Raw genomic sequence first — 11,289 nt, 5'->3', positions numbered from 1 at the left:
TTTCAAGTATTTCTGGCATTTAATCGCTGTCATGAACGCCTAGATAAAAACAATACTGAGTTTAGTCTTACACTGGACTTTACTGGAAAGTTCTTTACAGCATCTAGGTCAGTGAATCACACAACAGACACTCTGCCTGCCAGTTCTATACGGAATAATAAACTAATAAACCGTCATACTTCTTTGCAGGTTCATATACCTTGAACATATCTTGCTGTGTCAAACATCTGTTCCTTTAGTTTCAAAGTTCAGCACAACTGGATCTCCAGAACCCCAATGGAAGGAAAGGCCATTTGAAACAGCGAGCTTTCTCTGATCAGAAGGCATGAGCTCCCCAATCGTGACAGCTTCAGGAAATGCAGAAATTAGGAGTGAGCAGAGAAACAAGTGTAGGGTGCAGGGCCTAGTGCTTTGGTCATTTTTACCGCTGCAACGTGATGTAGCCCCTTCTTCTTCCCCCTCCAGTCACTGTGGGGTTTTTTGTTGTTGTTGTTTGTTGGTTTGTTTTTTGTTGTTTTTCTTTTCTTTTCTTTTTCCCTCTGTTCACCACATTCATAAATTATACTTCTCAACCCACTTTAAGAATTCACTGATTCCAATCTGTGCTAGGAGAAAGAGGAAAGAGTTATATCCAGCACTAGGAATGCTCTCCCACCCGACTGCAGTATCAACAAGACTTAAAAAAAAAAGAACAGTACAAGATGCAACAGCTTCAGGTTTTAGCAAGACACACAGGAAGTTCTATATTGGGCGAGAGTTTATTACAACTACCAAGGAGCTGACTCTTCTACCTCAATATATAGAAATACTCATGATTTTATCATGGAAGATCCTTATGTTCAAGTTCATTCACATCCCATAATGTTCTTTGTGAGTCTGCAATCATTCAACACCAGTTGCACAGGTCTAAATGGGAATATTATAAGTAATTTTGAGGAACCAGGAAAGCTGGAAAGAGGCCAAAGACCTGGCAATACCACACACATCCAAACCATCAGCAGTTACCAGACCCTCTTCATTCCCTGGAAAAGAAAAAACCCCATTCTCTTACCTTCCTTTATTCATACAAAGAGTGACAGAGTACCTGCCTTTGCATTTAGACACATTTCCCCTGTTGGGGCTTGGACTGGCAAAGACAGCTTCTGCAAATGTCCATCAAACAGCAGCCCTTGGTTAGAAAGGGGTCTGAAACTGAGGAAGAGCCCTTAAAACTCTTCTTTCATACAGCGAAACTGTCAATTAATTAAAACATTTTGGAGAGTATAAAGCAAACTGTTCACTTTCTTCAGTTCTAGGACAGGGGAAAACTGAGCAGATGACAATTTATCTGTGTAAGGGTGGAGCTGGGGATGCTGAAGGACCAATAATGCCCAGAAGCTCACGAGTGCAACTTGAGTTCCCATGGTATCTGATTAATAAGTAAGGTAACTGCTTATGCTAAACCAGTTTTCCCTCAATTTACTTTACTATATCCTTCTGTTTACTCCTTTCACCCTTGCTTTCTCTCACAGTGTGTTTCATTGTTTGATTCTATGATTGTATGTTTGTATTTCACTGTATTTTTAAACTCAAGTCATTAAAATCCAGGTTGCATGTTTGTTGATGTGTAGAAATTACCAGGTAATCTCCCCCTTCTACAAATATCTATTTCATTCCATCTTACTCACATTATGAATCAACATGGAGTGCGGTTCATTTTGCACCTCCCATTTCTTCGCTGTGAGAGCAAAATCTCTGAAATTACCTTGTAGACTTACGGGTTGTGAAAATAAAGAGGCTTCTCTGTAGTCCTGCAAAGGTCTTTGGTGAGGTTTCGGGAGAGAGGAATAATGTACTCTGTGAAAACACCAGAGCTGCTGTGAAGGCAAGCTAAAGGTTGGAAACAGGTGTCCTGATCACTAGCAAACACGAACTGGGGGGATTTCCTTTAAACTCACTTTGGGTCTTTTCAGCCTGTGAGATATGGAGGAGGCCTCCTTCTGCCAGAGTCTGGTGAGTGCTGGTATTCCTGGTGCCACCCGTCTTGTTCACTGTAGTTACAGCTGCCAAGAGAGAAGAGTAGAAAGCATCTGTCGTTTGGCAGTGAATAGGTTTACAAATGCAGCTTTCAGCTGAGCCTTGGACATTTGTTTGGAAGCCTCTTACCACGGTTTATAGTCACTCCTCCTTTCCTGACATGGATGAGCAGATTTCACTCCATTAACTGTATTTCCCTTGCGTTCTCTGTATTAGTAAAAAACAAAGTTCTCAAAGAACTTGGAGGGTGCATTTGGGACTTGCCTACAACACAACAGTGGTTTGTTTGCAGCAGCTTAATTTAAATTGAATTTCACATCAATTTGTTGAACAGCTGAAGAACCCTGTGTGGACACACTTATTTGCCTTAAGAGTTGGCTTAAAATCAGTTCCTAATCGATTTAAGCTTCACTGATCAGATTTAAGTATGTATTTAAAAGGTCAACACAACCTTTTGCATTGGTTTAATGAAATGATATTGAAAGCAATGCTCAAGTAAACTGGTGCAGCTCTGTGTAAAAGCTGTCTGAATTAGTGTAATATGGATTGTCAAAAGATGGAGGAACATTTTTCCCCCTCAAAGCTTGCAAATTCAATCTCTTGATTGAATGCTAGCAAGATAGACGCTGATGGATCTCTCCTCTGATGGAGCCACGTATTGATTTTATCATTAGACATACAAAACAAATGCCTAATTCAGTAATAGGCACATTTTATGCCTTCCCTTGATGGTGTTGATCTTAGCCCCACATATATATATATATATTTTAGCTCAAAATTAGATATATTCCCTCTTCAACATGTAAGCTCAAAATTCAGGCCTGAGAATGTTTTTGAAATGATGATCTTTAAAAGATTATATCTTGGAAATATAGGACCTTTTTAAAAATTTAGCTAAATAACAGTATGAAAGGATCACTTATGTCAGGAGCCTATTTCACTGTTTAACAGGTGCAGATATTCACCATAAATTAAATCTCATTTGTGCTGAGTGGTTGAATTGCTGAGGAATCATTTTATTGGTATATGAAATATTTACTATGTATAGCTGGACAGCTTCCCAGGAATTCTGATGAAACACATTAATGCACAAGAAAGAACATCCTTTCTTCATGAGACCTGTGAAAATGTAAGCTTTGTTCCTCTCAGTATCTTACACAGTTTTCAAAACTAACTGAATTGTCCATACACATTTATTTAGAATAACTATTAAGGAAGATCTTTTTGGGTAGAAAATTCTCTCTCCGTTGAGTAAAGCTGTTGTTATAAACATGAATATCTGAAATCAAATACGCTTTTATTTAAATTACATTTTTCCTCACCCTATTTAGAAACTGCCTTTTTCTTATAGAAGTGTGAGAAACCACATGTTGCTTTAAACAATTTCAGATGTCCAGAAGAGAAGGGTGATATTGGGATCACTTCAAAAAGCACATGAACTTAGAAGCCAATAACTAACATTTGGCTGGGAATTATTTGCATGTGTCCTTTGAATAAGGAGCACTATTTGCTAAGAATGATTTATGTAGACATTTCAGCTATGGATTTCTATATCTGTGAAGCAACCAATATATGGTACAAAGGTAGGAAAGACTTCCAGTTACTATCTAAAAGTTGTGGGTTCCCAGCTGTAATATGAGATCTGGGTTTGCTATGTAGAGTAATTGATCTGCATGGCAAATACAGGCAAGTTTAGCTCTTAGAGAATGTTATAATATGCAAGAAATAAGAGCATCAATAGCAGGTTTACACAGACAAGAAGTTTCAAACAAGTATAGGCCACATTCCTTGCAGCTGAGGAACCACATAAAAAACCCAGCCTAAATTAAACAGCAATAAAAGCCAATATGAACTGTGTTCTATTAAAAAGCTAATACTGAGAGCCATGAAAGCTCGAGTTTACATGAGCAGCCTATAAAACACTAATGTAACTAACACCAGGGAACTCTGTAGAAACCATCCCTCTGCAAATCCAAAACTATATTAAGAAAAAAAAGAACAAACTCAAACTATTTCCAGGAGCAGGGATAACAGATGTATACACATTTGTGACGTTAAAATTTGTTCTCTCTTCCAGATTCACAGGTGTGTGTCACCAAAGTATACTGATAATTTTCAAGGATATGTTTCTCTGAGATGAAAGCGAGTCCTCTGTCCCACCCGATATAAACTTTGTCTGAATTTAAGTTCAGGGAACCTGAACACGAGTAGTACAATTGCTTTTCCATTTTCTAAACGTTATGGCTGTGCAGTGGACTGCTCATGATAGTCTGAAGAACTCCTTTAGTCTGGCTGTGAACAACAGTATTTATATTATTTTTGCACAGATGCTTGTAACGGTATTTTGAATATTCATGATTTATTCAAATTACATGGAAAAGACTAGTTGCACAAGGCAGCGTGTGTGTGTGTGTGTTGGCTTTGACTCTAGAGTGAGAACATTTCATTCTCTGAACAGTCAGGGAGAGTGTGAAAAAGAGGCAACAATTTTTTATTTATTTACTATGATGCACAGAAAACTGCTGGAAAGCAGTCAAGGTTCAAATCTTTCAAGCCTTTTTTTCCCAAGAAAATACAAACTGCCCAAGGAATGAGTGGATGAAGCATTTCTCCGTGAACACTGCACACATTAGGCTAAAACTGTTGCGCTAGTTTATTTTCACTCTAAAATTGCAGAAAAAGTGAAGACAGTGTCTTTTTATTATAGCATTGAGTATTTTAATTAAAAGGGGGACTGTAGCTTCTGCCATTAGTGCTAGCACATACATACAGATTTGCAATAAAAGATCTTATTTTCTCACGGAACGGAAGTTTTTTTCTGGCCCTGTATGCAAAGCTTATATAGAGCTTGTAGTCTTGCTATATCCAGCTAATATAGCAGCAGTCACGTGGAGATCAGTCCTTTGGGTAAAGGAGTGGCCAAATCAGTTGGGAGAAATTTTTTCCATCATTTGAATGCATCGTTAATACTTAATGTTTCAAATACTCATTAGAGTATGACAGAGAACATCAGTCATTTCCATCAAGACTGGAATTCATGGGAGCAAAAGTCCTATCCTAACAACGAAAACACTGCTGGGATAACACTGGAAACACTTGTCCCTGCTTCCACAGGCTCAGCGATACTTCAGCTGGCCCTTTTGTGAGGATCAGCTGAGGGTATGATATTCAATAGCAAACCGTACAGAAATCATACCAGTCAGATACTGGAACATGCCAGTTCAAGACCAGCCTCATCTCAACTATTTACTTAGCAGTTTTTATACCTGGGAGCAGTGAAAAGGTTACTTTAAAACTTTTATATGTTAAATAGTTACAAAATTAATTACAATTCATATTGTTAACTTTTCTAAATCAGTTCATCTACTTAAAATTTTATTCTTTTTATAAATGTTTCATTAATAAAAGAGATAGAAATAATCAATTTCCATCTTGCCCAGATTTTTAGAATAAAAAATGCTTTTAATCTCCTATTTTATGTAACAATTTCAAAGTTGGGGAAGGAGGATATAACATCAGCAACAAGCATAAATTTCAAGAATTCTTCTAGTTTCCATATGGCAGTTAAATAATATTATTTTGAAAAAATAATACATGTAATAAAGGAGATAATGCAAATTGTTGTTCCTTGACACTGGTGACCTCTGAAAACTTCATGAAATAGATTAAATATTATAATCAGTCCAGCCATCCCTCTCCAGATAAAATAATGCTTTGTGGCACAAGCAGGTTACGAGAGACTGAATAGAAGAGCGTGAGCAGAGCAAAATTCAAAATGGAGCAAGGAACACAGAGAGCAAAATAACGGTATGACTGCCTTGAAAAGACAGAGGAAATAATGAATTCAAACTAAGCAACAGAGACTGCCCATCACTGTGTGCTCAGTTTGCAATCGCTGCACAACATAGTCACTCCTCTTGGACTAATTACTGAAGAGAGGAAAGTAGGTGTGTATCTACTTCCTCCTGTTTGAATTGAAAAGGAAGCACGTAGAAAAGCACAGAGTGGGTGTTGGACACAGGCTCACACCCCTTCTCCTCCAGGTGTGAAATAAAGCTCTCACGGAGACATCCTCTTGGTCAGTCCTTTGGGTTGGCACAGGCTGCCTGGGTCAGTCTTCTCCAGACCTTCTCCAAACTTTTTCCAGCGCAAATCCAGATTATGGACCCTGTAAAGGGTCACTCCTTCTTTTAACTACTCTCAGTGGCATTCATATATTCCAGCTTGCAAACTGGAGCAAACTTTCCAATGGAAACATTCTGAAAACATCAGGTGACAGGATGGAAACATCTCCAGCCACACACTGCTTGTTACCTGTTATATTATAGCTGGATGTATACAAGTTTACCAAGGGGGATGGAAAAAAGTTGGAGGTACATAAATTTGTATCGTGCCTGTTAGATTTCAAACATGAAGCAAGGAAACCAAACAGATGTTGAGGATTTCAAGGGAAGACCTTTGCTGCCGAGGAGGTTAAGGTGACCAAATGTAACAGAACAAAGATGGCTTCAGGGACAGGCCTTTTCTGAAACACCAGATCCTCAGGTCGAGAATGTAACCTAACAGGCAACGTTGATTCACAGCATTACTCACTTCTCTCCTTTGCACTTACTCTTCAGGATTTGGACTTTCACTTTGTGTTGGCACAAGTAGTCTGAGATCTGCAAAGCCAGGTGATTCAGGGAATAAATAGGAGATTTAGTTAATGCTTCGACTATGCTTATGTCCTGCACAATTGCTTATTTTATGGGAACATGGTGGCAAAAGGAGGAGCAGGCCCCAATGTAGTATGGAACCAGGTCCCATGAAATCACTTTGCAGCCCCTTTTGCAACTTGACATTTAATTTTTTAAACACACAAAGATTATAAGTACTAGGGAAAAAAGAATAAAAATAAGATGGCACTATTTACTGAAATACTTGATTTACTTTTGTGTGTGCGTACACGTCCAAGATCTTTTCTACCAGAGGAGAGTGATGCAATAATTATGTCCCTTCATTGCTTATTTTCTTCCTTTCCTCTCTGGTTCTTCATCCTTCTGGGTTTGTTTTCCTTGCTAAACTGTGAACAGCCCTGTTGTGCAGCTCTGGGGACTCTGAGAAATGCAACTGAAGGAGGACACGAAGTTCAGAGTTGTAGACATTTTCATGGAAGTGCAGTCACAGTTCCACTGTCAAGGCTAAACTGAACCCAGAGCAGGTATCCACGCTCTTCATTAAGCATATAAAGTTGTTCTTTATCCTCCTTACAATGCTTGTTGCGGGGGCAGGGGCCAGGCAAAAAAAAAAGTGCATAGATTTTTAATGATGGGGTGGTTAACAGCTGGAGCAAATGACTGAAAGAAACAATTCTCCATCTCATCCTTCCCCCTCCCCCAGCCTTCAGATCAAGGCTTGATGCCTTACTGAGGGGATCTGTTGCTGTCACACACAAGCTACCAGGCTCAGCACTAAATTGAGGAGGTAAAATGCAATGGCTGTAATAGGAGGGCGCTCAAACTACTTGATCAAAGGGTGCCTCCTACCCTTTCATTCAGTGGCTCTATTAACTGAAGATAAGCAATATTCTAGAGGATTTTCAACTCAGTCTTCCATTAGCTTGTGACTCATTAAAAATGGAGTCCTTAAGAAGTGTAGCATTTGGTGCATTTCTTGTCTTAAATGAGCTTAGAGAAACAGCTTGTCTGACTTCTAATTTATTATTAATGTTCACTAACATTTCAGAGAGTTGCACACTGGAGGAAAATAGCTCTCATATCTAATTGCTGAGATTAATTTGCAGTTATCAGTATATCAGAAATTGAAGTTTGCACTACAATCCTCCTTTTCATTATTTACTACACTCATTCTATTTCTCTAAGAAATTAAGTTAGAATGATGCATTTAGGTTCAAAACTCACATAGTTTACAGTTTTGAATTTCAAGAGTAATAATCACATCTTTCAGATATCACATTCTCATGTTCTTTGGAAAGGCACTTCTCAGGTGAGAATCACAGAACATTGTCTCCTCAAAAGCCTCATACTGCAGGAAAATTACATTGTAAAACTGAAAAAAAAACCCTGAAGATGGAGGCAGTGTTAAGGCTACATGGCAGTCATTTATAGTAAAATATATTACAGAAATAATGCAATTATTCAAGCCCCAAGAATTATAAACCCTGGAAGTTCTCAGGCAAAATTAAACTGAACAAGAAATCCAAATAAAGCATAAAGAAATGAAGAGTCAAATATCTAAACAATCTTAATTATGCTTGGAGAAAATATCTTCTAAATCTCTAACTAGCTAGAAGTCACAACATTTGTTGGCATAGTATGTGAGTGTTTGTATATATATACTAATACACACATGCTTCTGAAGATGAATCATATACCTTTCTGGTTCATAGTATGTAACTGAAAGTTTATGAGAAACCTCTCTCTGTTCTGCAGGGAAGGGAAAAAAAATACAGCATGCCTTTAAAAATCTCTTAATCATATCCAAGTCCACAAATGTAGAACTATCTCAATATGAACTGTATGTTTTTTGCCTGGTTACAGTCACCACAGTAACACCCATGTAGCTGTTAAAAAGCTCATCTCCTGGAATAAAGAACAGGATAAAGCATAAATTAGAAAGCAATATACGTACCAGATATCTGCAATGCATCACAGGAACCTCAGTGATACCTTATGGAATCTGACAACAAGTAACAGGTCAGTGCAATGAGCGCACCAGTGGCTACAGCTTTTTTGGCTGCAGACTGGAACCTGTCCAAGTCTGGAGGGGGAACAGTTAGAAGGACAGTTGGAGATTTAAGGCCTCCGTGACAGGGGCAGCTGCGTGGGGCTGTGAGGACAGGAGATTCCTGAGCCACCAGCAGGGCCATGTCTCTCTGCCCCTCGGAGAATGAGAAGACGTGTGCAATTGGGCTGAAGGAGAGTCTGCACGGTGTGCGAGGAGCCACACAGACCTGGCTCCATCGCAGTTTCAGTCCCATGGTGGGAAACCTCCTAATCCCTGCTGCCACATCAGACCTTGTCTACCCAAGAAGCAACGTTAAAATGTTAAGCGATTACTGGATCAAAATGGGATCCTGATGGCACTTCAGAACAAAAGCACAGAAGTGCTAACACAAATGACAAATTTCACAGAGGCCACTAAATAGAAATGATCAGTCTGCCAAAAGGAGGTAAGAAAGGGTGTTTGTGGGCAGTATCAGCTTCCTGTTTGTGTACCCTGGTGAGAGACCTGCACTAAGGTAGCTTAAACCCTCACCCACTCTGTACCATTAACAGCTGCGCTTTCTCTGAATGACTATGCCAGCCAGCATGTCCACAACTGAGATGCAATACTATTAATTACAGAGATATTGCTTGTAGCTCCCATAGGCAAAACTGATGTTATGTGTTGGCCTCTCTGTGTGTACATTAAATTAGCAAAACACTGTATATTATCCCCAAACTTAAACCACTACTTTTCTGAGTAAAAGATCCCCATGATAATAAGTAACCTGACACCTGCTAACTATTTTCTGGTACAAGAGTCACACTGCTTAATCTCAACTTGGATCAGCAGCCAATCCCTCTTCACATCAATCTCTCGTAAGTGGACATAGAGGCAGAAGCCTCGTTCTGCCTAGGAATGAAATGAAGGTGTGCCTCTCTCCCCCTCACGCAGTACTGTTCATATTGACCCAATTCACTAACAAAAAAATCAGAGTGAGCCTGTTTTCCCCTGGAAAGAATTGAATTTCAGCCAGTTTTTGCTGGACTGCCAACTTCTCCTATTTGATCACTGAACCACAGGCTGAGTGTTCCCACCTTCTGCTGCCATGATATTCCTGCCCAAATCATGAAAAAAAAGAGATTCCTTTAAGAAGCCACAGGCTTTTCATGGTCTCAAGAAAACCAACACAGAACTTCAACCACTGTCAGTTCTGGCCCACCACAGCCTATCTAAGACCAGCATTCCCAAGAAGCTCCCAAACAGAGATTGCCTATCACTCCTGCAGTACTACTTGTTTCCCCAGCATCCAAGGGGAAGGAACATATTGAACCCTGCAGTAGCCATTCTCACTCCTGGGTGTACAACCAGCTTTCTTCATTTTTTCTTTGCTCAAAGATCTGGTCTTACCCAGATAGGAATTATTTCTCTGCCACTGTTAATGGATAACTCTGTCACAATAGTCAAAAAGGCATATGTGGTATGAGTCCGCAAGAGAAGACAACACACATGGAAGATGTGGAAATTCTCCCTTGTTCCTCATCTTCCGAAGAGCCTGGCTTTGATTAGCCAAGTATCAGGTGGTGCTTCAGAGAAACAACCAGATGGGCTGAGGCATAACTTGTCACAGGAGTTCTTTGCTCTGCTTGCTGCTATTGAGGAAGGCTCAGAGCTGGCAGCCAGTTAAGACAGCAAGACAAACTCCAAGAAGGTGAAAGGAGCTGAGGGGAGAAATTGAATGCCATTGAGCCCACTATGCCTCACTATTCATTTTCATTATAAATCCTGCTTTAAAATGTAACTTATTGTTATACCTCTGAAATATAATGAATTTTATGTCAGACTCACTCCTAGAGCCAGCATTTTGAAAGTGTCCAGATGATGACTTTTAATCAAGTAGAGGCTGAGCATGCATGCAGGGAGCGCATGTAACAGAGATGCTGTAATGATCTCAGAAAATTATAAACTTAAATGCAGTTTAGATCTGCATACTAATGAAGAGATGCCTATATAGGCTTCTAGACAACTCATTTTAAAAGAAATCAAAAAATGTCAATTTATTGCAGTGCAGAGTTTCATTATCCCATTACACAAAGTATTAAGCATCTCATCATAATTAAAGCTTTTTTTGTCATTTTTCTCATACAGATTTTTTTCTAAGTTTAACCCTAACTCTTTTTGCTTTATGGTAATTCTCCTGGGAGTAATTACTAAATTTGCATAGCAGTAATTTGGGTAGCATAAGAGCATGTAAACTCAGCCTTGCTCCCTCCATCATAATGATTTTGCCTAGAAACATACTTTTCCCCCCTTCACATTATTTAAGATGTCACATGATCAATAACATGAAACTCCAGAAAACTTTCTCATGTGATAATTCTATTGATTTTTAAAAGAAATAATTAAACTAACTGCTAAGACCAAATTCATCAATACAGTCTGACTCCTTTGTTGCCCCCTCCTGAGTAGGACAAATCAATCAGGGTCTCCTGGTTAGCATAACCAGTTTCCTAGAGCTATCGCACCACTCTGACAACGTACTGAACAGCCATTTTATATGCTGTTGTT

The 11,289-nt window shown here is 39.2% G+C and overlaps 1 long non-coding RNA gene across 2 annotated transcripts; it reads right to left on the bottom strand.

Annotated features, from left to right (window-relative positions):
• LOC122153379 lies at positions 1-10,505 on the bottom strand. Of its 2 annotated transcripts, none has more exons than XR_006165273.1 (2): positions 1,745-10,505; positions 1-1,022 (listed from the first exon to the last, which is right to left on the bottom strand). It is a non-coding gene; the product is annotated as an uncharacterized LOC122153379 (long non-coding RNA). The 2 variants fall into 2 exon arrangements; XR_006165274.1 differs by having other exon boundaries at positions 1-600.
• Positions 10,506-11,289: the final 784 nt, after the last annotated feature.

Source organism: Tyto alba, unplaced genomic scaffold, assembly GCF_018691265.1.
Source record: "Tyto alba isolate M040663 unplaced genomic scaffold, T.alba_DEE_v4.0 Super-Scaffold_2, whole genome shotgun sequence".
Classification (NCBI taxonomy): domain Eukaryota; kingdom Metazoa; phylum Chordata; class Aves; order Strigiformes; family Tytonidae; genus Tyto; species Tyto alba.
Note: the sequence above shows the minus strand (reverse complement) of the source record. Positions and strands in the feature narration are given on the sequence as shown.